The sequence below is a fragment of the Falco rusticolus genome, chromosome 4 (genome assembly GCF_015220075.1).
Source record: "Falco rusticolus isolate bFalRus1 chromosome 4, bFalRus1.pri, whole genome shotgun sequence".
Classification (NCBI taxonomy): domain Eukaryota; kingdom Metazoa; phylum Chordata; class Aves; order Falconiformes; family Falconidae; genus Falco; species Falco rusticolus.
In genome coordinates, this window is record NC_051190.1 from 65,719,463 (window position 1) to 65,745,022 (window position 25,560).

General features: G+C 38.6%; 1 protein-coding gene across 17 annotated transcripts in view; it reads left to right on the top strand.

The window, feature by feature from the left end:
• The window catches only part of PARD3 (par-3 family cell polarity regulator), a 457,718-nt gene that overhangs the window by 357,887 nt on the left and 74,271 nt on the right, over positions 1-25,560 (top strand). The window lies entirely within an intron of this gene.

The following is a 25,560-nucleotide window of genomic DNA, read 5'->3' on the forward strand; positions in this document are numbered from 1 at the left end:
GTGGTTACATTATCTGAACTGTGTCATGCTTGGTTTTATGCTGAAATTGGGCAAAATTCCACTTTCTGTTGATGGAGTTTTGAGTTCATTTGAAAACCTGAAGCTAAAACAGAAATAACCAAAGGCAAAATTCACAGCTTTTTTTGTACTTTAACAATGAAAATACATCTGTTTTCTTGGCTTACATCTATGATCTTGTAGTTCTGCGTTTCCTCAGCTTTATAAAAAGTAACACCGAAATCCTAGTGCAGGACCGATCGTTATCTCGTTCAGAGGTTATTAATTCAGCTCAGAATAAAACTATTCATTTTGTTTTCTACCCCATTCTTTCCAGAAGAAAAATACAAAACTTTTGGTTGAAACAGCAAAGTGGTATCTTTGGTTGCAGTGATTGAGATACCTTTATAGTTGTCCATGATGACTGGTGTTCATCTTGCGTATCCTGTTCTAGGTGGTAATGGAATCCTTTGTATTTGCTCTTAAGGAAAATAGCTGTCATGCAGAGTGCAGCTAATTGTCTAAAACTCAGCTAAGAACTGAGCTTGGTGCATTTAACCCTCCACTAGACTTATTTTGAAAAGTTCCTTTACATAATATTGGTAAAAACATATCCTCTAACATGACAAAAAATAACATCTCAGGTGCATTGTCAAATGCATAATTTTTTACTAAAATTCAGCAGCACAACTGCCTTTTTATTTTCTCAGTCTCACTGTGCTCTTGTATTGCACTGTGTAAAAGGTCTATCTTTCAAATTAAATAAACGTAATTTGTGTATTGCGGATATGTACATTATTTCAGTGAAGGAAGCAAAATAATTTTGAAAAATGACAGCTTCAGCTCTGCCCTTGAAATTTTGTATTCTTTAGCCTTATATTGGCTGGCGCTGGTATGCCCAGGTGCCTGACATTTTAGCACTTTTGTGCTTTGGAAATCAAGATTAGCTGTGGCTGGATATGGCTGCCACGTGGTGACTCTCATGGCTGTTTTTGTTAGACCAAAGGCAGTGTTTCATGCTGGAGTTGAATGGCATCAATGTCACATCAACAAAAAAACGTTCTTTGATGCAAACCTGGCACGGTGGAAATAGAAGACCTGCGTGACCCAGCTAAACTCTGTGTGATTGCTGATAAAGAGCCAGGAGAGAGTGAGTAAAAACTGAAGATAAGGGAGTGCCGGGGGAATCCGATGTTAATCATATGGGTAGGACTGAAGAGCAGTGTGGTAGTTCTGCACATTCAGGCTGCTCCTGGAGCACAGAGGGCCCCGTCTCTCACCACTGGATCACACTGTGACAAAAGGAAAGAACCAGCACGCACACCGGGGCTGGAGCAGAGGGAGAAAATGTGGGTCAGGAACTGAGTGCAAGAAAAGCCACCCCCAGCCCGTGATAAGGGGGGAGGCACATTCGGCAAGAACACCTGGAAAAAAACCAGGCAATTCAGATGGAAAAAGATCATTGTTTGCTATAAATGTGCTCTGAAGTACCCATTCAAGGGTCTGAGGTGTGAAGATGAGTAGTGTATGGGGTTTTCTCTCCTCTCTCCTCACACCTTTATTAACAGCCAAACTGCAGAGCTGGTGAATCCCACCTGGGTCCAGAATAATTTTTGGGGAACTTTGCAGTGACTTGCACCATCAACTTTCCCTCTCACAGAAGTCAGGTCCGTACCTTGGGCCCATGGCTGACAGAGCACGTTGCAGAATCATAGAATGGTTTGGCTTGGAATGGACCTTAAAGATCATCTAGTTGGGCACGGGGGAGATGTAACAGCTGTGAGGGAGCAGCTTTCAGTCTTGAGGTGGGCAAAAGACGTCTGGGAGCTTGAACCTGTTCAGCAGGAGAGCCTGGATCGTGGCTTAGCTATCTTCACAAGGCTGCTCTGTGTTTTACAGGCTTTATCTTAGATGTATTAAGAAAGTGTCATCTGAGCATTATTTTAAGAAATAGGTGTGGCCATGTGAGCCTCAGGTGAGTTGTCTCCCTGTCTACAGGGTACCTGGCTCCCCACCCCATGTGCACTGCAGTTTGTTTCTTGCTGTTCCTTTCCAGCAGTGAGACCTTCTCCCTTCTCTTGGCATCTCCCGTGGTGCCCGTTTCCACACCAAGCATCTAAGTGGCTCTTCACAAGGCTATTCTCCAGGGAACTCTCTTCTCTGCAGTCCGATTCATCCTGACAATGCTACAGGAAATTTGAGGAGAAATAGTTGGTTGCAGTTCTGCATCCTTAAAATATTGTTTACGGTAGCATTCACCTGCAGTGAGCATTATTTTCAGTGTGTTTTATCCCTTTGCCCTGTCACCCTTTCCTTTCCTCTGGACATTTCAGAGGTTACCTAAATAGGAACAGTCGCTTCCAGTGTTTGTGGGTGGGAAGGGAAATCACTTGCGGTGCGTTACCCTTGCATTGAACTGCCAGGAGCTGGGAATGGCCAGGCTGTCTCAAATCTTTAGCACGTTCATATTAAAAGCAGCATTGTTTATATGGGAAATGTTATTTCTTTTACAGTTTGGTGCTTAGTGCCAAACAAAATTTGACATTTAAGTATGTCCAAAAGGTTATTTAAAAGTCTCCTCTAAGGAAGCCTATAACAAAATGTCCCATAATAGTTTGCATACCATCGCTGAGCACTTCTGACAAATTTTTCCTTAACTTGCAAGAGAATTACTGTGCCTGTGTGTGAGGCCTTGTCAAGGTTTGTTTTTCTTTAATATTTCTTCACTTCTCTCTTATTTTCATCAGCACATGCCACCAACTGATGTAAATTTAACTGTGTCACGGTGTATGAATGGTAAAAAAGTGGAGGACAAGTATGTAAACTGCTCATCAGAATAATGGACAATATTATTTTCTTTTTTGCAAGTTTAAGGATATTATGAGAACAACTATTATAGTGCTTCAACAAATGGTGGTGCTGTCAAGTTGTCAGGCAGAGGTCCCCCAAGTTATTTTAATACCTAACTTGCAACCAGTACAAAACCAGTCCTGTTTCTTCATTTTCCCTCTTGGGTGCATTTTGTATTTGCATGTATCCCAAGCACTGCAATTGCAGACAGATAGTAAAAAACAATAGGAAGAACATAGGTACTCCTTAAATATTGTATTGTCCATTCATTTCTCTAAATTAGAAAGTGGATTCTATAATCCCAAAATACAGCAAAGGAGAAAGAGTTGTTAACTTACTCATTGTTAACTTACTCTGTATGTGTATAAGCAACATTGCTTTACTCATCTTATGAACAATGGCTATTAAAAAAAACCCCACCTATAAATAATAATTTCTACTCAAAAACATCCTTACAGGACTTGAAGCTGTTTTAGAATTGCTTTAATGTAGATTTATGTTGCGTCAGTTAAGTCATTGATGGATATTGGTAGGGCTTGGGGAGAGGGTTGGTTGGTTGGGTTGGGGTTTCAGTGATAGTTATTATCTGTTAAATATGTAACTGAAACATGGGAGGTTCTTTATTTTGGACTTCTTACATAATCCATGCATACAAGTAGCTGTTGTAAATCTTGAACCACTTTAAATGCCAGTTACAGTAGTCACAGCAGGTCTCTCCAGTAGCACTAAAAAAAGTTGCTTTCTGTTCTTGATTCTAGACCATTAAAGCAGATTCTTAACAGAGGAGCAGTTTATTGCTCAGAAGAAATGAAGCTCTAGCAACAAATAAATAAAATATGTTGGGAGTGATCAGTGGTCAGTATAGCTGCATATATGTAACAGCCGCCCTTGCGATGTTAGCTCCGTCCTGTGTTATTGATGGTTGACAGAGACAGACTGCTAAGAAGTTTCTCACTACTTACATTAGGTATTAACAGTGAAATCTAGGTGGAATGCAAAATCTATGTTTATTTTACAGTTCAGGAGAGAAGTATCTCAAGAACTGTGTTGTGTGGATAAAGCTTTTAGCTTAGCTGAAAAATGTCTCTATATGTTTTGCATCATGCAGAAGAGAAGCTGCATGACTGATCAATAGTGTTTTTCATGTAGATGACAATGATGCTATACAATGGGGTTTTATAGCGATCACCTGACATCCACAGCTGAGCAGCATGTAGAAAGACAAGTCCTAATGGACGTTTACTGGCTGTCACTCTGTAATCATTTCCCACCAAAAGTGCATTGTCCTGAATTATGTCCTGAAATATAATTGAAATAAAATAGGCACTGTGCTGCTGTAAATCTAAATAGCTTGAAAATAGTAGGTTAGACTCCTCCAGCTTGCTGAGGACATTTTAATGGAAACATAAATACCATAATCATATGCTTTTTGCATGCATTTTGCCATTAAAAAGAAAAATGTTCATTTTAGAAGGGAGACCTTTATGAACTGGTTTCTTTTCTATCAGAAGTGGAATCAAGTTATGTCAAAGGAATATTTGGGAACTGAAAATAACCCCACTTGCTTTAACTGCCATCTATTTGATGCAATGAGGCAAGATGCTGTTTTTAAGGTCAGGCTGCATACTTTGCTTGCTCCTTTTCCAAAAAGAAGGAGAGAACATTTTATTAAGATGTTAACTTTTATTTAGTCAGTAGTATCTTTATGCTTAAATTGGCATGAGAGTAATGAATCCCAGAAACTGGAAAGAAACACTCTAATATAATACTGGAATATGTAAAGAGTGAAATAAGCAGACCTTGTCTTTCTAGTGTGTGTAAAATACTCTTAGCAATAGCAGAATGTGTCATGAAAGCTATGAAATACTATATTGCCATGCCTGGATAAATATTTTTTAAAACAACAAGGTGCTATATTAACTTCTTTATTAGTAGTGTCAGTCACAGGAGTGTTCTTAAGTCTGTGGGATCACTTATGCATAGGAATCTGAGCTTACTGCCAAGCCCACCAGAGGTGCAGATAGGAATTATTACTCAGGGTGATGCATCCTGTAAGTGCGAGGATGTTTCTTGTTTCTTCAATGGAGAGATCTTCTGACAGTTCTGGAAGTTGTCTTGAAGAGCGCTTTTGTGAAGGGAAAGGCCACAGCACTGTAAACCATCTAACCAATGACATTTAAAACCTGCAGAGCTGTGCAGAAGGCTAACAACCTAGATGGAATAAGATTATGAGTAAGCTCTTCCCTCCTACCTCTGTTAACATCTCTTCACTGATGTGCAAGTGTTTTCCTACACGTGGATCCCTTGTTCTTCATTGTGTATTGCCCTCTGCCATCAGAGCCCTACAGATGATGTGCTGCCCGGGGAAGGCACCACTCGTGGGTAAATACACTGTCAATACTTGATTAGGTTGCAAGTGTTTCAGAGCAGGGATCCGTTTGTTTTCCAAGCTCCCTAAATAATCAGTAATGTTTCAGAAAATGTTTTAAATCCTTATCTTCCAGTGAGTGTCACCCTTTTGTGGCATAATGAAGCTTCAGTTCTGTGACAATCTGGCTTCTGGAAAGACTTTCCTGGCCTAGAAAATGGCACATATGCCATTATGGGATAATCAAACAGACTTTCCAAGACAACCCGTTGGAGAGTAGTGGGTTAATGAACTATTTGCACTTGTCTAATATGTAAAACTGAAAATAATACTTGGAAGTCACTGTGGTATTTTGCCTCCTCTGTCTGTGATAACCCAGAGAGGGATTAGTTAGAGCCTCTGTGAGACTCTTCGTGGGGTTTAATTTCACTTTAGCACTAACACATTGGGGGTTTTTGTTCCTCTACCCTTCATCCTATAAGCCAGTAATCCTTGCCCCCAGGACTGCCTAAAAATTAGCTCAGTCTCTCACAGACCCATATGTTTAGAACCCAAAAGACGCCATTAGCATTGGCGTTTTATTATCTTAGGTTGGTTGTTTTCTTCTGTTCTTCCATCTTCATAGAATATAAGACAACTTTTAATATAAATTTATGAGGATTTATGTAGGCTCCCTATTGTGGAAGTATGCAATTGCACTCCGCTGTTTGCATTACCGCCTTGGTGGAATAAATGGCAGACTTACAGTGAACTCTATTCAGGTCTCCCCTTTTAATTACTTAAAAGTCCTGATTTCTTTCTGAACAGATACCAAGGACTGATACTGTTGTGAGAACCGTGTCCTTCTCCATTTACCACAGCCGCAGCCTCGCTTAAACCCAGGCGGTTTTGCTTCCTCTCTCCTCCCGTTGTCTTGCCGTGTAATCTGAAGCGCAGCAGCTATTTGTTTGTTTTTACAACAGCAGCCCGAGTTAGTACCTCTACAAATGGTTGCAGTGGGAAAGTGCACAGAAAGATAAGAGAGGGATGAACTTCCCGCGCTGGGTTACAAAAGGAGGGGTGAAGCGAATGCGCCCTTAGTGCCCCTGTTCCGTGTGACCGCCGGCAAGCTCTCTTTGCTGGAAATTAGCAGTATCTGCTTAGGTTTGTGACTGTCAGTTCTTTAACTGCAGCTACTGCTTATTATAAGATACTATATCTATAAAGGGTAGGTCAAAACCTGTCGCTTTTCATCCATTTAAGGGTATGATACCTATCAGGACTTTTAAATACATTGCGCAACCGAATTATGTATATTCTTCATTGGTATATTAGTGCAATTTGCACACAGATATAGATCAGTTGGGTGTTTTGTTGCTTGAAGAAAAAAGAGAACAACTTTTACATTTTTTCAGCAGGCAGCATTTAATTTATTAAAAAAAACAACAACAAAAAAAACCTAACCCCCCCCTCCCCCTTAAATTATATATCCTAGTATGAAATAAAACATGTAAAACTGGAAAAGGCAATGTCTCGGGCATCAAATGGCTATTGTGTGGCTTGAGACTGCAGTCCAAAAAACCAGCTGCGTGTAACACACACATCTTTATTTCCCACTAATGCCATCAATACAATTTTAAGATCATCCTGAAAAAGTTACAGGGAATATTTGAGTACACAAAGCTGGAAAAGCAAAGGCTCTCCTGTTCATTAAATGAAGTGCTTTGATCCTACTGGTGTAAACTGCTAAAATCTGTTCTTTGCTAGTCCTGCTAACCAAAATTTGGATTGCAAACTGGTGCTATGCAGTACTTGAACGCATAATTTAATCATTTTAATTTGTTGGTGGTGTTGAATGTGGCCCTTTCTAAATAGAATACAAATTTATGATTCTTCTGTCTTTTATGTCCCTCCAGTCAATCCATCTGTTCCTTTTTGGTGAAGGATTCCAGCTTCTCCTCTCCAAGCATTTAAAGAGCTGGGGGGGGGGGTGGTGGTGGTGTGTGTGTTGCATTTTACACTTGTCTGATTTTAGGAGAGGAGTACACAGGCAGATACTGGAAGGAGTGCTCTGTGTTCACTCAATCCTGTCTCTCTGCTTGCTAAAACTAAATATAAAATTTGTAGTTAGATCTTTGAATTAATATAGGTTAGTGGATGAAAACTGAAGTAAAATTTTGGGGTTTAATTTATGTTCTTCTAATATTGGAGACTTAGGAGGGGGTTTTGTTCCTTTTTTTATATGAATGGTATATCCTTCACAAATGAGACAAACTATATTTAACTACATTGTTTATCCTTATGGCCAGCCTTGTTTGTTTATGTGACTTAAAAAGCACCCTGCTTGTGTTCAAAGTAGTTTGTCACTGGCAGAAGTGGTGGAGTCTAATTGTGGGGAGGAATCCTCTGCAGTAAATTTCAGGAAGGAAAATAACATCACTACATATACATTGGGGGGGGGGGGGTGGGGGAGGGGTGGTTAATTCCTTGTAATATCCTGTGAACTCATTGAATGAATGCTTATGAAACACACCACACTGGCAACCCTCAAAACTGAGAAATCACTGAAAGATCTCATTTCAGTTTGTTCTTGGTTGGAAAGCTGAAAACCAACGCTTTTCCACTCACCATTCAGAAAACAGTGTATATTACTGCAGCCTTATACTTCGTAGCATATTGTTAAAGAATTGGTTCATAAGGCGTTTGAAATCTTGTTCCTTAAGTCTCAAACAGTATGATGTGAGACATTAAAAGGTTTCTTGCATGACCTATTTTATATGATTATGTATTTCTGAAAAACGTTCCAACGTCAGACTTATTTACTTGCCACAACTTTTTTTCATTCCTTAAAATACTAGTGACATTTAAATAGCTTTTCAATCTGATGCATTCATAGAAGTCTTTCTTACATGACAGATGTATGAAATGTTATTACAGTAAATAGATCACATATTTGTAACAAATAGGTAATTTCATCTGCCCAGACTTTAAATGGTGATATCACATATAAGACTTCATTTGTGAAAGAAAAAGTGAAGGAGCAGATTTTACTTCATTTTATTTTTTGTATATAGTTTTGTAACAGTAATGTACGGCATGCCTGAGTTGCATCGCATTCTGTAATTAAATGTCTTCTGTGTGCAACAGTTCAGTCTCCATTACAGCCTTCTCTCGTTCTTAGGTTTCTCTTTAAAAGGAAGCACGGTACAAACTGGGACAAAAAGAGAATGCAGAATTTCTACTACCAATATTTTAAAAAGCAATTAGATTCAGTACAACTTTAAGGGATATGACAACTAATGTCTCTCAGACTTCTCATTTCCACTTACCTTTGGGAAGGAAATTTATTTGCAGAAGCTCACAGTACCCACAGTAAGAGGCCTCCCAGGTAGCAGGAGTAATTGTCCTAAGAGCGCTCTGACCTGGCAAACAAAGGAGACAGAAAATAGTAGCTTTGGTCTTTATTTCCCGAGACATAGTTCATGGCTCATTAATAGTTGTAGTATATATTACTGGGTATTGTGTGCTGCAGAGGAAACAAGCAGAAGCTGCCTGTCATTACTTTGTAATTGTGTTAGTAGATGTAGTGTAAAAAATAAAATAAAGGGAGAAAGGAAGAGAAGGTTTAGCTATGTATTATTTTTTACATCATCTTAAACTGTGATGTGTCTGCTTGCTTAAGATAAACTCTATGCATATTTGCTAAAATGTTGTCAAATTAACCCACTCATTTTAAGGATTGCTAAATGCCCATCAAGGAATGGAGGGATGCATTGAAGTTATTTTAATTAGCAAAGTGTGATTTAAAGGTTGCTAAAATCAAAAAGATCTTATTCATTTTTCATCAATAATCATTTTCCTTAATATTTCATCAAAACCTGCTGATTCGGAGACCACCTTCTGGGCTTTGATTCATTATGACTGCAGACATAATTTAATTTTTCCCCCTTCCCTCATTCTGCGATATGCTCTTTCATCTTTGAGACATTGTTAAGATGTTTCTAACATTCACAGATTGCTAATTGATCCAACTTTTTTAAAACTGTACTTAAGACAGAGCCTTCTTTTCTGTGGAAGCAATTTTCCATACATTTGCTTTTACTAATGTTTTTTTCAGTCTCTGTATCTGATAAAGTATAAATTTGCAAATAGACATTAAAAATTGAGGACACATGGTTTTGTATATGACAGGTGAGGCAAAAATATTTTATGTTAGAGGGAAATCAAAAAAGTTGGTACAGGCAGTAAGATTGCACAGTCACTAAGTTAGGCTTTTATAGTTCATCTAAAACTAACTTCAAATTAAAACAGTGCTGTAAGTAATGTTTTTTTTTATCTAATCGTTGGGGGATCATGAAGAAAAGCAATTATGGGAATTTATGCAAAGGCATTTTGTGAAAGGATGTGCAATTAAAAGAAATTGCTCCTTTCACTTTAGTAGGGCTGTTCGTCTAAGTTTTGTCTACATTATCATACTCTGGTAATTTCTACTCCCCAAAAGCATTTGTGTTTCTACTTTAAGTTGAGATTCATAACCTGTTTCTTCTTGGAAGGTCTCCCTATAGAGTAGTAGCCAAGAAACTTTCCATTCAGGTACCATGTTAAAACAAGTGGTTTGGTATTCAGCATCAGCAGGATGTACTGGGTTTGAGGCAGTCCAAGTGCCATGGACTGTACCTCAGTCCTCTTCTGTGGGTGGCTGAAAAACAGTCACAATCTTCATTTTCCTTTGCTCATCTTGCACTTGTGAAAAGCGTGCTGCACTCGGTGGATGCGGTTGATGTCCATTCAATGCAGGCACTGTGATTTAGGGCAGGGCCATCTTTTCCTTTTCTTATTTGTATCCATTTTCCTCAGTCCAGTCTAATTAGAATTTCAAAAAATATCCTCTATGTCTTGCTTAGATGGTCATAGCTAAGTTGTTATTTGCCCTCTTAAGCCCCACTGAACAGTTCACGCAGACTGAATTTGATTAGCTTTCATTAATTGCACTCTTCTGATGTAGTTAAAATTGCTGCAGCTTAAGATGTCAGAATTTAACAGGAAAATAGGTAAAACTGAGACAGCATTCAGTGTCAGGAGTACCCCTGCTTTATTGGAGCCCTCACACTTATGTTTTCAGTATTCCCTGTTGGATGCCTCCATCATCTGTGCAGCATGTCATATGTGAGCATGTGTCCACATTCAGTAGAGCACATACACATGTGCAGAATGAGATGCAAATGCATGAATGTGTTTAGCTGTGGCAGAATTTTTATGTGTGCATGTTTATGTCTGTCTATATGTGTTTGTATAAAAAAACCTCTTCTCTAAAAATTCCTTTGCTCCAGAGGAAGTGACCTCCAGAGCTTATCAAGTCCAACCCCCTGCTCAGAGCAGTTTTGATCAGGTCAGGTTGCTTAGGGCTGCAGTTGTATGCTGAATACCTCTGAGGATGGAGATTTCATCCAGCTCCCTGGGTGCCTGTTCCAGTAGTTGACCAGCTTCATGCTATCTAAAAAAACAAAAGCGAAAAGAAAAAGCTTCTTATATTAGACAGTCCCATGCTCTAGGTTGTGTCCATTTTCTGTCATCCTATTGCTGTGCAACTCTGAGTCTGGGATATGTGTAGAAAAACAAAACCAAAACCCCCAAATAATTAATCACTTTGTGTAAGATTTGGAATAGGAAAAAACAGATTCAGATTTCTCAGGCATCAAAAAAATTTGAAAATAATAAGGATTACCTCACAAAATAATACTTCATTGTTATCATTGAACTTTTCCTCTAGAATGATTGTCAAAGTTTGTTTTTTTCTTAAATCACCTATTGCATTTCTCTATTTCAGAGTTATACTCAGGTACGTGGGTTGTTTCTCACAAATTGTTTGGAACATATACCTTATCTTTTTCTCCAATACACTATCTAAAACTTGAAGGAAAAGTTTGAGAAGAAAGTATAACCCTTCATTCATCTTGAAATATAGGAAGCTGCCTCCTGTCCTTTATTTCACAGGTTTTGTGTGGTGTATACAATATTCAGCTCCACCAAAAATGATGCGTCTGAAAGTACCTTTGCAAAATGACTCAATTTTGTGTGCTGTTGGATTGCATGTGCTTCTTATACATACTTAGTTCTTGCTTTTCAGTCAGGCTTATTCTGCTGGTGGAGAATTGCGTTGCTCTCCTGCATGAGCAGTATTTGCTGCCGTGTGGGACCTGCTGCTCTGACAGCCCCTCTTCTGTAGAGGATTTTCAGTATTTATCTTTTAACACTGCATTTCTGCGGCTCATCTGTACAATTTGCTGGACAAAAAGAGATCATAAGTCCTAGAAAAATGTTACTGTGTTCGCAGGCTGTTGTGAAGCAAAGGTTTCCGAGCCATTCTCAGACTCCTGTTCACCTGCGCTTGTTCATGAGCTGAAATTTGCAGCTGGCGAGTGCTGTGGCATTGCAGGAGCGGGGCCTCAGGAGACGTGGGTGCCTCCTGCGGAGCTGAAGGTCTGCACCAGAGGAGAGGGAGGGGGAAATGAAGCAACTCTCCTGTGGAGATCAGCAGCACTGCTGGACAGTGATGGGGGGGGGGGGGAAGCTGCCTGCTGAGCTTGCTGTGACAAAGGGAAGCCAGCTATCCTCTCACCCTCGAAAAAAGAAAAAAAATAATCAGCTGCCCTCCTCGTAAGCACAGATGAGGCATAGGATGGTCTATACAGGGTTATCTTTCATCTGGATAGTAAGTTTGCAAGGACCCTAAAGAACTTCATAACCTTTAATGGGGACCTGTAGTCAATGTAACGACCATTCCACTCCGCAGCTGATCCCCTCACCACTCCCTGCCCTGACCAGCTATCACCTGTGCAGTGAAACACTGCTGCTGTTTAATTGCGTATAAATCAGGGCCTGGGAGTGGAGACAAGCCAGGAGAGTCTGGAAGGAGAATTTAAGTGAAAAAGGTAATTACCTGAGCTGGAACATGGCCAGGGCACCAAGGTTAACACCTGTACGCTTGTGAGAAGTGCCTGGTGATGTTCTTCCAGAAACCATTTTCTACTGAGTTATAGAAAAGACCTTGTTAGTCACTTGGTCTGACTCCCTCCATACACAGAATTGATTCCTACTGTGGTTTATTCCATCACTCGTGTAGTGGAAATTCAGTCACTTTGAAATGGGTTTGTCCACCAGCTTTATGTGGAGAGGTAGCCTACTCTTTTTCTTCTATAGCTCTTGTTTGAGAAGACAATTGCCTGGTATTTAACCTAAATTTGTATTTTATCACCTCCATGTTCTCTTGAATGTACTAGGGTCTAGGGCAGAAGGACATAAAGTGTCTGAAATTCCTGGTACCTGAGGGTGTCCCTTGAGATCTTAAGGAAAGATGAAAAAAGATTTTTATGTGTGTTCCTCAGTCACAAAACAGGGTAAATTAGCTGCTGCTGAGGCCTCTGTTGCAGTGTTTAGACTGCTGCAAAGACAAAAGCTAACTCCGGTATCACCACGTCATACCGTAGAAGAGACAAACCATTACCATATTCCTTTCCTTCTCTGTTTGGAAACAAATGCGATGTTTACTTTTGTGAACTTAGTTTAATAATATTTTTCACATTTCACGCTCTTAGTTCATTACTCCATCTTCAGTCAATTTGCGTTCTCTGTGAAGAGCACAGGAGTACAATTTGAAGCAGCTCAACACTCACATCCTTCAGCATTCTGCCTGAGCTACTCACACCTGCTCTTCACTGAGGAGATATGGAGAGCAGAGCTGCATGCTCCCCAGTCATATAAGAACTCTGAAAAGTATTTTTCAATTTATTTCTAAGTAAGATATTTATCTCAAAAAACCCAATACTTTCATCTGAAGATGGCTAGCTCTTGAATACCTGTCTCTCTAGTAGGAGGAGAAATATTTGAGGTTTTTTTACTCTTGACGTTGATTTTGATGGGTGTTTTTCATTTGGAAGAAACCTACAGCATTTCACAAGGTTGTGCACAGTCTGGTCTAGTTTCATATTATGCCTGTCAGTGTTATCTGAGCAGCTCTTCACATGAGGTATGCAAGGCATTGTGTGTCTGTTCATGTGAGACTGAATGTGGACATCTAGAAGGGAAACGTTCTGTCCTACAGGTTGAGAGACTTAGCTGTGGCTGCAATGTTTGTATTCCTTGCAGATGGGCATTGAAAAGGACTTCTGCACATTCAGCAGTTAGTTACACAATCTTTACACATTTAAGCTAGGCAGTTTAAGATTTGATTATTTTTTTTTGTTGCTGTTACTTTTTATGGTTGATAGCAATAGCGATCATTGATATTTCACTGACATTTGTTATAAAAGATAATTATATTGTAATTTCGGAGAGAGGTGTTCAAACTTGCATGTGATTTTAAACCGCTGTGTACCCAGACTGACAAATAATGCTAGCATACAGGAAATAAAGGGAGCTGAGAAGTTTAAAATCACATGAGCAGAGGAAGGCAATTTTATATGGTAAATAAATAAGATATTAGGAAGGATGACATGAGGGAAGTGGTTGATGTGAGAGGAACATGTCAAAATAGGAGGAAATGACAGTTAGAAGCATCAGGCTGAGGACCAAAGAGTAAAGATGGGGTTGGGTGTCCAAGGCAAAAATTGCTCCCAGGCTGGGACTTGGAGGTGACAAGGAGTGGGGATGCAGGTAGTTATAAAGGGAAAAGAAAGGTAATTACATTTCAGCAGTCCTTAATCTGTGTCAGTAAGCTCCTTGGCTATGATATAATTCACACACAATTCACCAGAATGCAACCAATTAAATTCTGCTGTAATACCTTTTTCCCCTCTATGAGCTTCCCTCCAGGGTTCACCTGAGATTAGGCAAAGACATCTGAGCTCATTCATTCCCTCCCTGCAACTTCAGCAGTGCTGCAGATACAAAAATGAAACTGCATCCCGTCATCTAAATTCAGCCGCTCTTCCCCTTGGTATCACATCAGAACAATTTAAAGAGCCATGAAACAGCAGGAGCCGCAATGTAGGTGTTTAGGTTCTCGCTGCTCGGTCACATTACTATCTTGCTGTATCTGCAAGGGTGTTACAAACTTGATTGAAAAAATTAATGATGAGAAACAAAGGGATGAGCAAAGAAAACAAAAGAAAAAAGTGAAGAGAGCGTGGAAGAAGTTTATTGCATGCAAGTCATCCAATTATCCCTCAGAGCCCAAATCCCTCATCTAATTGCCTAAGTTGATCCTTCAGGACTGAATGGATTAAATGAAATAGCAGGGCTGGTGGAAAGCAGCCTATGGGAGGCATTTTGTGAACAGGCTTGCATGAGCAGCAGAATGGAGTTTCTGTTTGCTTCTGTTTGTCTGGGCCTTCTGTTATCAAAAGAGTACCAAAGAATGAAAAATATGAGGGGTTTTGATTAGAAAATTGTCCCTTTGGCTCAGAATTGAGGCACTGGGGGATGCTGGAAAACCTATCCCAATGCTTTTCATGCTGTGCTAGTCTGTATGGTATATCTCTCTCCAGGATCATAAACTCTCACTTTACACTATATTAAATTCATTTGAAAAACTGAGAGAAAATAAAAACTTCTTTAAAATAATCTCACTGCAAAATCACTAGACGCTGGAGGATGTTAGGATTGAGCTGGCGTTAAAATGAGAGCAAGCTGCAGCCCACATCGTTGTCTCACAGCCATTGTGTGTGCCAAACTCACAACGGAGGAAAGACGACTGTCAAGCTTAATGTACCTTAAAGGACTTCTGTTTAATACATTCCTCTGCATACGCACCGAATAAGGGAGAGTTCCATCTAACAGACTAGTATCTTATCCTATCATGCAAAATATCTCCTGCAATTATCCTCTTCTTGACAACTTCAGCCCCCCTGCACACACATTAGCAGGGGGAAAATATCAGTAAGGGAAAGAAAACAAGGATCTCCTGTCAAAGAGTGAAAAGCAGAGGAGATCAATCTTCTTCCAGTCCTGTTTCCTGTTGGCCAAACCCTTCAGTTTTGCCCTGTAAAAGAGGACTTTCCGAACATAAACAAGTCCTCAAGCAGTGATGTTATCTTACTGTTATTTATGTGATGCCATAAAGTGTGGTGCAGCACTTTATAGAGTTTATAATAAGATCAGGTCGTCTCCCATAAAAATCTTGCAGTTGTTATGCAAAATGTTAAGATGTAAGACAGCATTAGAAGGAAAAGAGGCTACAGTAGTGTTAGGTGGTTCATCTGGGCGTCCTCAGGTGACATCCAGCTAAGAAATTAATTTCCTGAGAAAAACTTGCAGCAGAATGGAAACATTATCTGAATTGGAAAGAGCTTAGCAGGAAGGACAGGAAAAGAAATGCTTTCTAAGCAGTCCTAAACCTGACTTATACCTACTTATGCCTTCCCTTTTTAAACCTCAAAACTTAGTTAAAAATAATAGTTTTTATAATTTCTACTCAGTTATTTCATCAAAACCTTTTTCCAAGCCTGCTCTGGGATGAACACTGAAATGATTCATGCAGTCATACTGTTCTGACTGAATAATTGATACATTTTGACAGGCTGAATGTACAATGGATTACATTTGCTTCTCAATATATATATGATGATTAATGTAACTAGGTCTTACGTGTGCTCATCAAGGGGAGAAAATACCCCAAAGAGAATATTATTTGATGGTTTGCTGAACTGAGCTTTGATACTGCACTTTGACTGTTGATAGCATTAAGATAGTCATGATGGTTTATGGATTTAACTTTCAAGTGAGAAAATTTCACTGAGTTAGAGAGAAAACTTGGTGAAATGTGGAGAATTGAAAGAAAAACCATCGACATGTTTAGATCCAAAATTCCTGTTTCTAAATCCTAGTCTTAGCTCCTGGAGGATGAATGGGTGTCTCTGAAATACTCTGATTTAATGTGGTTCCATCGGACCTGAATCTGTTGGGATGTGTCCTAGTCAAAGCCACAGAGGTTCCACAAAAAATAGTTCAAAGCTTTAAAAAGGAGCTTATTCATGCCTAAATGAGAAAGCCAAGCTAGCTATATAGTCAAAGGAGAGAAGTAGTATCCTCAGGAGGGCAATTCAGAGCATCCAAGTGAGATAGCTTTAGGCAGAGTTGTAAATGCTCTCTAACCATACATATTAATCCTGCCCTGAGGTCATTTAGTTACCAAGTTGATAAGAATTCATTAAGTTTGAAGTCAGCCAAGCTTCTTCTGTGTGCATGGTGCAAATGGAAGTCCATTCATGAAGGCTTGGCCATCCATAGCTCTCTAGGGATTGTCTGTTTCGCTCTTACAGTGTTATATACCCTTGATGTCATAGTGAATGAGCATCACTTTTGCATCTAGCTTTACAGTATCAGAATGAGGTGTGGAAATGTTGAGATTCTCATAAAATGGAGGCACTGAGGAGAATGTTCAGGCACAGTGTAGGTATTAAGAGAGAGAAATCCATATATAGTGTGTAGATAGAGATATCTCCACAGGGTAAATCAAAGTACCCTAGGAACATGCCTTTATCTAATGTCTATGCAGGAAATCTGGTTTTCATAACATACACACTGAAAATTAGACATGTAACTCCCATGAAAGGCAAATGCAATGCCAAAATGTGAATGTTCAGTGCAACTTTTAATGTTCTAAAGCACACAAACCCAAACTGTAGCTTCAGCCAAGAAAGATGTGGGGCTGCTGTAGGTCCTTTTCATATCTGCCATTCCTATGGGAATAAGTCTTTGGGTAAGACACTTAGATTTCCATGTTTAGGCATCTGAGTTGCTGATGCTCACCAAGTGACTTTTAGCAACAATTACAGTAGTCTGCAGTGGAAAGTTAAACCTGATTCATCTACTTGCAAGAAGATCAGGATGAAAAAACCACTGTGCCAGCCTGTCCTTTCCTGTTGGTTAGATCATTCTCTGTCCTCCTTCCTGTGCATGAGAAGGCAAGGTATTACATCTGAATATGATGGTGTCTGGATGGCTACTGTGTACTCTCAAATACCCAAATACACTTAAATGTTTCAGCATTTACATATGTGTAGATACTAGATGTTTATACATCAAACAAATACTATCTGAAAGATTTAATTTAGAGGGGTTTAATCATCAAGTCTTTGGACCTTGCATTTTCCTCTTTCTCTCTTCATCATTTTGAAAGGGAACTTAGATTCTTAAATGCCCTCATAAGCTGTTTTCTGGGACAGGAATTTATGCAAGAAGAAAAGCTGTGAAGATTCAGCTCGTACAATCTAGCCAGCTTTAGAGTGTTTCTGGGCTTGTATTCTTCTGGAGACTCAGAAATCCTTAGCTAAACACTATCCGCTTCATGAATGTCAAAACATTTTTTTTTCTTTTAAGGTGACTTAAATGCATAAATGTCTGTTGTATCTTGCCAGCTACTTCCTTTTGATGGCTATTTAAATATCACAGAGTCATAGATCTGATTACCAGATTGGTAATTAACTGGGTTTTCTTTTGATATATTTTGGTTTTAAGAAAGATATTGTTTCCATGTTGTACTATAGAATTTGATGTGCTTAACAGAAAATAATAATGTCTTAATTGTTGAAAAATGTCTATTTGTAGCTTCTGGGTAAACTGCTGTGTAGTCTCTACCTACTCAAACCCAAGTTTGAAAAATGCGTAGTTATTTCCAGACATTGCCTCAGCGATGTCAGATGCATATGGTAGCCCTCATTTGTGGCTGAACCTCTGAATGGCTGCTAGAGAAGAATTTGCCTTTCAAGGGCAAAACAGCAATTGTATACAGTCATCTGCTTCTACATGTTCCATTAATGCCATTTACTCAAAAAGGACAAGAACCTGTTTTATTAAAGTATTTTGGGATTCTTTAAGGCCGTAAAAATTTTTCTTTTATGTAGACAATGTATTATATGATAGATTGGGGCAGACACTGTTCAGAGAATAATTTGAAACAGCATATAAGAATTCCGATATCTCAGCAACTGTAATATTGCTAAAGAACTTATGGCATAATGTAGTCAATCCCCTAAAATACAATAAGAGATTATTTTACGATTTGTAATGGAATTTTTCTCACTTGATTATTATAATTGGCTCTATAAGTAATACATTTTAAATATTTTGTGTTGGCAATGCCAGCATAACAAAAGACACAAAATGAGATAAGTGCAAATAGACTTTGTTTTACTTCATATGCGGTAGTTGTTAATGGAAAATTGATTCATAAATGATTTTCAAAAGGATACACATCTTTTCAAGAGCTGGTCTTTGCTAGTATCACACTCTGAGAGCCACCCTTCATAGGATGTAATAGGTTTCTTAAAAGTAGACTGTTCTCCCTATTACTAGTGCATGGGGCAAAAATATTCAATTTATACTGGAAGTTAAAAAAGCATTTTTGTCTAGTGATAAGGAGAATGAAGTACGGGAAGTAGATTTTATGTAGAGGTTATGGAAATCTTTCTGGTCAGGTGAGGCTGGCATAATCAGGTATAGCTGATTCTCAACAGAGAAGAAGACTTTCAGATCCCTTCCAGCTCTACTCTTTACCCAGGGAAAACCAATGGAATTCATTGAGCATTTTTGTGTTGACTGTTATCTGTTATTGCATAGACTCCCTGATGGAAAGTTACTGATTTGTTTGTTTGTTTGTTTGTTTTGTTTTGTTTCTGTTAGTCACCTAGGATTAGGTGACTTTTTTAAGGAATATTCATCCCAGTATAATATTTTTTTGTGTCATGCTCACATGTTTACAAACTAAATTATGGAAACTGTTCTGCTAGGGCTAAGAGGAAAGGAAAAGAAAAGGAGAGCTGTTAGAGTTGATAGCATTTATTGCAAGGACCCTTTGTGCTAAATAGTTCAAAATGGAGTAAATTATCTTGCCCCTAACATAAACTCAATATGTTACAGGAAGTTGCAGCTTCTGAGCTAATGCTCTGAAAATTAGTAAAGAGTAACTTTGCCAGAGAGACAAATGTTTAGGTTTTGTATGTCTGAAAAATAAAAGCTGTAACTAATATGTTTAAACTGTTTAAATCTTAAAATGTTTAAGAAACACCTCATTATTACTGTAGTGGTCTTCAGGGTGCCTTTAATCAGAAAATCATGTAGATTGGTAGACTGGTTGGCAGCTAAGCGACTTCAAGCTCTGGGTGAATTATTCTGTGCTCATACAAGTAATATGAGTAATATGAAAGTAATACAAGTAATACGAATAATGTGAAATCTGAGCATTTTATCATCAAATCTCTAACACAAGTGAAAGACGTTGAATAGTGGTACTTAGTACTTGTAAAGTGCTTACTGCCCTGAAGCGTTGCACAGGCAATTGTTATTGAAACCGTGTGAGGGCTAAATTGTTATCTCTGCTTCAATACAAAATATCAATCCTGCTAAAGCCTGTAACGCAAATTGCATTGACTGGAAGTGTCTGTCAGGGACGTTTCTTTATACTTGTAGTCTTCCCTGGACATTTGCTGTTGGTGACTGTTAGAAGATGGGGAGCAGACGGACCTTTTCTGTGATCCAGTCCAACTGTTTTTGTTTCTTTTAAGGTAGAAAAACTATGTCAAAACAAAAAACAACAGAAGCATAAATAAGTCTTTAGTTTCATGAACTTAATTGCATACACAATTAACTGGCTTCTTGCAGGCACTCTGCAAAGCAAATAGGAGTCATCCAAATAGATGTAAACATACACTGAGCAAGTCACCTGAGCTTTGCTTATAGAAAATCAAAATCTAATTAATACATTCAAAGGGAGCTACAGTGTAATTTACCTCATCCTAAAACAAATGTCTAAGTAGGTCAACTAAGTCAGTCCTAACAATCTTCTTTATGTTAATTGACTAAGATGAATAACACAGATATAGATGTCTTCATTTTATTAGGTGAATTCCACTCTTTGTCTTGCTCCAGATAGTGGTGAAGTTGCCATTTAAATTGGTGGAAATATGCCCTTTACTGATAGTAGCTAAGAGCAGTGCCCTAAAGCTGCATGTAGTTATCATGCAAGAACACAGATTTCATTTGGGGGGAGTGGTGGACATGTGTTTCTGCTTTATTGTTTCCACCGCTAATGAAGACAGGTGGTAGAAGATAAAGATGGGCTTTGGGATTGGCCCTGAGGACTACTGCTTCCAGCAGCCATAGTAAAAGTTACCACTGCTCACAAGCTGTCTACTGTTTTATAGCACCTCACCTACTGCTTAGCATAGCACAGTTTAGGGCTGTGGAGGGGAATGGGAATTATGCAACTTGTATACTAAATGTTTCTGGCCAAATATTGTTAGTCACACTTTTCTGACTGCTCCGTATTAAAGTTCTCTAGCCTCATGTTCAGCTGCTGGCATCCCTTCACTATGTCCTGTCGTGCATCAGAGAATTGCTCAAGTCAAACATGCGAAAAGCAACACATTCAAAAATATAAGCCACATTTGAATCTTTTTTTTCCTTAATTTGGCTGTCAGAATGTTGCGTGGAGGCTGTGTAGGAACCCGGTGCTGTATGCTACCCCACGTGCAAAGCATGGCTTTGAGCTGGGTGTGCTGCCGTTCCTGCTTCCAGATTGCACTGAAAGATCAGGCCTTATGTCATGCACATATTTTGTAGAAGAACATAAGTGGTTTGTTCTGGTTTAGATTAAATTACATTCCATCAGTGCTCTAGATTTTTTTATTGGCAAAAAAACCATTCATTTTACCTGCCATTTAATCTTCCCTCTTCCTCCTCTCCTATTCAAGACTGAGAACAAATGTTGAATGAAATTATTTTAAACCCGCACATTTGAGATATATTAAACTTAATCTTTCCTGTCCTAGGATGTTTGAAGTTGTCTGCTTTGACAATTATCAACACACTGGCTTCTGCTAGACTTTATTCAGCACTCTTCTGTTTCATTATAGAAAATTAAATTAGAATTGTGGGTTTACCATGTATTTTATCTCTTTTTATGCAGTCTTTCTGAGAAATGTAAGTGTTATGTTTTTAAGTATTCAGATTTTTAATCTTCAATCTGAATTTCTCTTTAGAACACAGTGGCAGGATACATTTGCTTATGGAACTCTGCAATGCCTCTTTGATAAAATATAGCCTATACTCTGATTACTTTATTTCAATATCTACCTATTAGATTTTTCATGTATTTATTTACTGCTTAGGAATCATTTTAGCATTCACTTTGTTTTGTTTGTTGTTGTTTTTTTTTTTTTAAGTAATGCATCTAACAGCAGCCAGTGTTCTTTTTCTTTTTCTTTCATGAGCTTTGCACATCCACCCACTTCCTTTTTGCCATGATGAATTTCCTTTCTAGTTGATTATAGTCATTTTCTGGTTTGACATCCCTCAGGCTCTGCCTACTAAAATCAATATCATCTTTCAGTGAATGTTGTTGTTGTGATGAGCTTTTTCCCCCATTTAAAGAATACTTTAGAATAAACCCAAGTGAAGATTTTTTTATGATGTGTCAATTTACTTGTTCTTTGTATGCCTGTTTCTCAGTCAAATCTAAATCAATTGTTGTCTAAAAGTTTCTCATTTTCTACTCTTATAAATTGCTACAGCCCAGTTTTTTGTTTCCCAGGCTGGCATTTATCTTTGTCATGTAGCTGTCCATATTTTGAAGTATACAAATATCATAGACCTCTGACATTCCTTCATTAAATGTGTTTGAGGTGTTGACCAGATTATGGAACTCATCAATTCCCTCTTAAGACACAATATGCATCCCAAGTTCTGTGGAAGAGGGAGGGGGGGGGGGGGGAAAGTCTTTGTTTGCTCACTCATCTGGGAAAGTACAATCTGTTGCCATGGCCAGTTGTCATGAGCTTTGATTAGAAATCAGCAAAGACAGCTGCTGAAGAGCATAGTGAGAAAGATTGTATCCAGTTAGAGAAGAGTTCCTTTGACTCTGGAAGAGCAGAGGGACATCACCGAGGAAACATGAATATGCATTTCTTTTAATATGTAGATGGCTATGGATGTAGGTATTCTAGCTTGCAGTGTTTGCTGTTCTTGTTGTTATCACAGTGTCAGTATCTCTCTCAAGACTTCTTTTTGACCTGAGAGTGCTTTTCTCTTTAAATTTAATTTTTATTTTTGCATCTATATGTGTAGGCTTTTAATATATCAAATTTTGTAAAATGTGCCCACAAATGTATTTGGTTTTAGCTGGGTGATCACCAGTTTCCTAGTATAGTCTTCCCAACAGAAGGAAGGGGAAACTCTGTACTGGTTTAGAAGTGCATGGTTAGTTGCTGCACTTCTGAGTGGTTCTGTCCTTGCCATTCCATTTATTGGCTGGCTTCCCCTTCTCAAAACAAACTTTCAACAATAAATTGTTAATTCAGAATCTAGGAAGATTTGCTGAAAAAGCTTATTGTCCTATGAAGCTTCTTGACTGCAGCAGTTTTGGAGGCTTCCTTGGTTTTGCAGTTTTTCTGACTTGCTGAAGGATTTTGTATACAGTGACACTGGTGGTGTTGAGAAAGTGAACCTGAGGACGTCACCACTGATGTTAATATCTCCATATAGAGCCAGTTCCCATTCCCAGAGCTCTAATGCTCTGGTTCTGTAAACAGCTGGTGTGGTATTTCACCAAAAAAGATACCAAAGCAGAGGAATGTTCTGTTGCCCTGCCAGCTTCCTCCATTTCTGATGGTCTGACCTTCTCCCAGTGCCAGCTCAGGAATCACAGGGCCATTTGCTGAGCCAGTTCCACTCCCTGACTGCACAAACCCTACCTTTTCTACACAGGGTAATTTTCTGCTGAGCTGGTGGCATCATTAGTCTCATGACGAGCCTGATGGTTACCAGAGGTGGAGTTAGGTGGAACTGGTGCTCAGTTATAAGCATGAAGGTGGGAAGAGGGAAGAAGTGGCCATGGAAGGGGCATGACTGGGTAATTCAGAGCCCTTGGATTGCATCACCCTTTTTAGTAAACTGGCAGCCTAGTGCAGATTCATGTCATGCTATGCCTTTCCCACTTTAACCTAGAATGATATAAAGAGCTTCAAAGTCAGGAGTCAGACCTGGCTTCTTTCTGTCATATTTCCATTATATTTATATTTATTTTGTTATGTTAATAGCTGGCTGTTAAGTAAAATACAGGGTAATATGGTTTCAAGTCTTGTAAATTTCTCTTATGTTAAGGGGTTTATAGGTTTTCAATAGGTTTTTCATTCTCTGTCATTACTGTAATTGACAAAATAGCCATTCTTTAAGGCTTGCTTGAGCATTTCAATTAAAGAAGACCATACTTAGGCAACATTTTCCAATTTAGATACTTAAATTTGGTCTGCCATCCATTTTCTGTAATCCAGTAAGATTTATATTCAATGACGTAGTACACATGGTTTTGAAACGTGCATTTGGGGTTTTCTGTACTGAATTAACCCAGTTTGATTTTGATGCCGAAGAGGAGGTCTCAGCATTGGTAAATGTTGACCATATGGTAGGCAAAGATTGTTAGACCGACATTAATAGACATGGACATGTGTGTATCCTAGGAAGCAACATCAGCTGTTTTTAGCATTTGTGAAAGTGGATGACCTGAAAAGATAAAACAAAGATGGTGTGAGAAGGAGTACTGCAGTAACTAATCAAAATCTTCTTCCAATATTACAAGTACCTGATACAGTGTGTCAGCAGTAAAATGAAAATATGAAGATCAGATTTGACAGAGTGACTAGAAGAAAGCTGTGACAAGGATAATGAGGTTATTGATACCCCAGACCAAGATGAGCAGCCCAAGTAATGTCAGTGACCTGGTGGAAGAAGATATAAAGGAAAGCTTTTGGGTTCCTGAACCTGAGTTGCTTAGGGAGAGTAGAAGCTTTTAGTTCCTCAGCTGGATTGTGCTCAGGATTGGCAGTGTCCATGATGTAGATGTACAAAAACAATACTAAGTGGATGTAGTTGATATGTTTTTCTTCTTTTATTCTAATTGTTCAATGCCCTTTACTCTTCTGTTTGAAGCAACTTTGTTTAGAGCAGAGCAACAGCAGCTAAAATTCCCTTTTTAATTTGAAAGCAATGGGATTAATCTACCTGGCAAGAATTCAGTGGTCAGAGTCTTGACACTTAAAATAGTTTATTTTACAGGATCAGACAGATTTTTGCATCTCTGCTGGTTGAAACCATTAAGCACGTGCTTTGCATGAAGAGAAAAAACACTGACTATAGAGAATGTTTAGTAAACTTTAGTCTCTTTTATAGTATCCCTTAGTTTTGTAGTTAGGAGATTATGATCCGCTTTATAAAGAAAGATTTTTTTCAAAAATTGTAATATTTTCCTACAAAATTATATTTGTATTCCGGCTAATTTGTGCTCTGCCTTGCAACCTCATTGGCAAGACCAAACATAATATACATTTCTTATATAGTAACGAACAGAACGGTATATGGGACACTGAAACACAGACATGAATGCAATGCCAATGTATTTTGGAGGTAAGACATCACATGTAGGTATCAGCTACAGCTGTGAATCAGGGGGTCCCTCAATCCAGGTATTAAGTTTGTCAAAAAATACCAAGAGCTTTTGGAGAGGAAAAGATGCTGAGAAATGTTTACCCCATTGTTATATTTACCACATTGGTTCCCTGTGTTCAGGGAATGTGCAGTGAATTAGCCTTCTTTTGAATGTCTTTGCCTAGACATTACTATGGTTTGATCTTTGATTTAACATGCATATTGGAGAAGCACCATGTAGGTCAAGCCCCCCTGTGCTGGGTGTAACTCTGTAGCAAACAACTACTCTTGACCCCTTGCTGCCTGAAGTTACAGTACAGATGCTACCAATGGATGAGACAAACAGAAGCAACAGAGCAGGAGAGATGGAAAAATATCAGATAGTTGCAATTTTTAGCAAACTTCACTAACAGAAGATTATAATAGCATATTTTTTAACTGATGTATGTGCATATATAAATAGGGTTTATATGTATTTTGTAATTATGGGGTGTGATTATGTGATGCATTTTGCTCCTAGAAGGACATATTAAGCATTAGATAATTATACAGCAATGATACCAAATCTGACATTAAAATTAGTGCGTTGAGATTTATATCCTTTTTTTAGAAAGACCTTAAACAGTAAGGCCTCCAGGTATGCATGGTGTTTACTGACTTGTTAGGCATTAAGATGTTATTGTGCCCCTTCTTGAATCTGCTCATTTTAAAAGCTTAACCCTTTAAAATATTCTGTTCAGCTCACTACTGTAGCAAGCTGTGACACTTAAACAAAACAAAGATAACATTCTCATATGAACAACGGATCACAAAAAACACTTTCTTTCATCCTCGCTTCCGACCATCTGTTTGGAAAAGTCACAGGAAGCCAGCCTGTAATCTGTAGTTAAGAGTTTAAAATCACATGCATTTTTTGTGACACGTAAGTGTAGACTGCTGTAACAGTTTCT